This window comes from Silurus aristotelis (genome assembly GCF_946808225.1).
Source record: "Silurus aristotelis genome assembly, chromosome: 1".
Classification (NCBI taxonomy): domain Eukaryota; kingdom Metazoa; phylum Chordata; class Actinopteri; order Siluriformes; family Siluridae; genus Silurus; species Silurus aristotelis.
This window is the reverse complement of record NC_139574.1, coordinates 5,590,274-5,594,280: the sequence shown is the minus strand read 5'-3', so window position 1 is coordinate 5,594,280 and position 4,007 is coordinate 5,590,274.

Sequence of the window (4,007 nt, the reverse complement as noted above, 5' to 3'; positions counted from 1 at the left end):
TACTGTCTCAGGTATGTTTTTCATTTACTTTGTTTCCTTCTTTCTAAATGGATAGAAAGATGCACAGAAACATACATACACACAGATAGGGACCAATGGATAGGTGGATAAAGGGACAGATGGGTGGATAGAGGGTTGGATGGATAGTGAAATGGGTAAACCGAGAGATGGATATATATAGAATAGAGTTGGTTGGATCGAAAGAAAGATGGATGGATTTATAGATAGAGGTAGGTGGATGGATAGACCGAGATGGATGATTGGTAGAGATAAAGGAGAGGCTGGGTGGGTTATATAGAGAGGTGGACAGACTGATGGGTGAGTGGATAAATGGGTGAATTGTAAGGATAGAGACAGATGATTGGATAGTGATAGATGGGTGGATGGAGGGATGATGGATAGAGAAATGGGTAAACAGACAGATGGTTGTATAGATTTGGTTGATAGAAAGATGGATTTATAGATAGTTAGGTGGATGGATAGACTGATGGATGAGTGAATTGTATGGATAGAGACAGATAAATAGATAGTAATGGATGGATGAGTAGTGATAATTGGGTGGATAGAGGAATGGATGGACAGATTATATAGAGAGAAATTGAATGTATGGATGAAGGTGGATGGATAAAAAGATGAATGGGGGGATGACACTTCACTTCGCTGTTAGCACTGAACAAACATGAGGTGGTGTTTAATGTATTAAACTGCACTGTAAAGAAGACAGAAGAAGTTAAAGCTCTGATTTTTATTTGTGCTTCAGATTATCAGTAAGATCTCACACCACTCCTCAGAAATAAATGTTCATCAATAAAAAGATCAACACAGCTTTTAGTTACATCTTTCTTTAATTACTGTTCTAAAGAAGCCAGTGCTACATTACAGTATGTTACAATTCAAATCGCAATTTTAGTTATATATATAATTATATACTTCTAGTTCTAATATACACATTATTTCAGCTATTAACATTATTTAACAATTTATACAAAAATGAGAGAAAAAAAACCAAACATAACCAGAAGGATGTGAAGGACAAATTATAATAGAATCTAATACGAACGTCTTAATGACCACAACAATCATCTGAAATCTTACAGTAAATCAGGAGGAAAAAAAACTACAATGGCATTTTAGTGCCAAAAAAAAGAACTATATATTTATAGATTATGAGAATAAAGTGTGGAGCACGCCGGTGTTTTAGTCCCTCAGGGTCGATACACACTGCCTGTCCAAAAAAATAATAAAATCACACTAATATTTCATTGGTCCACCTTTAGCATTGATTGCTCCGATTTGATCTGCAATGTCGCAACATATTTTTCCCGTCCAGAGTTGCAGTCATTTTTTCACCAAGATCTTGTATTGGTGATGGGGGTCAGAGAGTCGGACCATTGGGTAAAGGCTCTCCAGCACATCCTAAAGATTTTGAATGGGGTTATGGTTTGGACTCTGTGGTGGCCAATCAATGTGTGAAAATGATGTCTCTTTCACATTTTAAGCCTGATGAATCCTCTGATTGTTATCTTGCCCGTGCCCTCAGGAAAGAATAAATCCATTGATGGAATCACCTGGTCATTCAGTACATTCAGGTAGTCAGCTGACCTCATTCTTGTGGGCACAAAACGTTGCTGAACCGAGACCCGACCGACTGCAGCGACCTCAGATCATAGCACTGCCCCCACAGGCTCGTACAGTAGGCACTAGTCATGATGTGTGCAACGGTTTATCGGCCTCTCTTCCTACCCTGATGCGCCCATCGCTCTGGAACAGGACTAATCAGACCACATGGCAATCTTCCATTTCTCTAGAGTCCAATCTTTACGCTCCCTAGCAAATTTAAACCCTTTTTCCGATTATCCTCAGTGATAAGTGGTTTTCTTAAGGCTACACATCTGTTTGGTCGCAATCTATCGTGTTCCCTTCGCAGTGTGCGTGTGGAAATACTTTCACTGTTAAACACAGCTGTTCTACTGTTGTTTTACTGTTGTGCGCCGACCACGCACCTTCGAGATTTCTTTTCCCCACCGCAAATTCTTCCTCAAAGACGACTGTTCTACTTAGATCTTTTCTTTGCTTGATGGATGCTAAAAATTTCTGAAACAGATGAACATCTTTTCCACGCCCACAGGATGTGACTTCCGATACGATTGTTAAAGAAATGAGAAGCTACTCACTGCATCCGTTAGGGTTAAAAAAACTTGTTGCCAGCTGAAACATAATCACCCATGCAGTATATACCCAATGGGAGACTCTTACCCATCCAGGTGGTGACTTGTTTTGTTTTGATCACAATCCTCATAGTCTCTTGAAAATGTTTTTTGAATAGCACACAGATGTAACCGTCGATATCCCTCAGACTGCACGAAAGAGGCAATTTCCTCAATGACTGCCTGATTTATTTTTTCCAAAAGAAAAATAAAACTCAGAACCTGAAGTGGGATTTTACCAAATCCTTCATATCTATTTTATGCAAAACAGCAAAACGTTTCTCACAATTTTGTGATTTATCTCAAACTATTACCACTTTAATGTCATGTTGCTACGACTTTATTCTCAAAATATAATGACTTTAACCTCGTAGTGCTTCAACTTTATTCTCGTAATCTACGTTTTTTTTTTTAGGTTTCACTAAAACGCGGTCGTGAGAAACGGGGACGACATGGGCAACAAAAATGTATACATTTTAAAGAATGACCGAAAAAAAAAAAAAAAAAGACAACCGTTATTGCATGACTTTTCTTAAGTGTCATTAGGATCAGTTGTATAAGGAACATTGTTGAGAAACACGGCCCTAATACACACATTTTTGTGGCAATTCCTGTTTTTTTATTTTCAAAATTCTTTAGTTATTTCTTAATACTTAAATTAACATTTTGTTATTGGCCTTTCAAAAGTATTAGGACATTTTTTTAACTATATGTGACTCTTTTCAAACTGTTACCACAAAGTTGTTGGCACACAACAATATGAGCTCCAGATTTGGGGAATCGGGAAGTTAAAAGTTTGCGAGGTTAAACCTATGTAATGCCACAAGAGGAACAACTGCTGTGTTCTGTAGGTGGGAGGGGCATGTGCTGTCACTCAACACTAGCCAATTATGTGAATCTGTGAGCTCGGGTATGTGGAAGAGGGCAGATATCGTTTTAGTGTTTTGTGCAGCCCTGTGAATGCAAAAAAATGTTTTTAGCTACCATTGGCTACTAACCAACTAGTAAAATAAAGTTTGATTTAACTGGTAATGGCGAATTTATACCACTGACGCTTTGGAGGCAGAAAATCAGCGATAAATCAGCAATTTCTAGTGTACAAGTGAATTTCCCTAAACCAGACAAGTACATTTTATTATTACCTTGGATATCAAAATATTATTTAACTGTACAAAAATGTTACCTATTATCTATATTCGCACACTACCATCCCTCATTTTTCATCATTGTTCCTCTTTATTTAGTTTCTGGCACCCTGATTGGTTGACAAGTTTAATAAAAATGATGAAAATGTTCTGTGCTTTTGCGAAAAAGTTTGTTGGTAGTGAAATCTCGATAAAACTGTTTCATCTATTGATTTCTCAAAATTGTGTAATTGTGATTCGTAGACGTTACACACTTCAGAGAAAATATAGTGACGAACTGTGCTTTATGTTGTAGCTGAGGTGGCACTATCAAGGGTACAGGATCCGTTATTGCGTGTTTGGATGTGAATGTGGGGTAACTTTAAATTAGCTCTTCAGGTGATTCAGTAATTTATGTCTAATTTATGTAATTCATGTCCCCAGATGAAGTACATCAAAGCAACTAAAAACACAAAGTTCAGGTACATATGAGGCTGTATCAGAAAGTTTCCTGCCAGTTTTATAACACGCCAACAGATGGCAGCACGCGCAGTCACAGGGAACACCTAAATCTACAACAGAGGATCTGAAAAAAAAAGTGGCTGAATAAAGAAAAGCTCATTTCAGGGGCAATACTTTGAGTATTCGACTTAATTAAAGGTACCCTTAATCTACC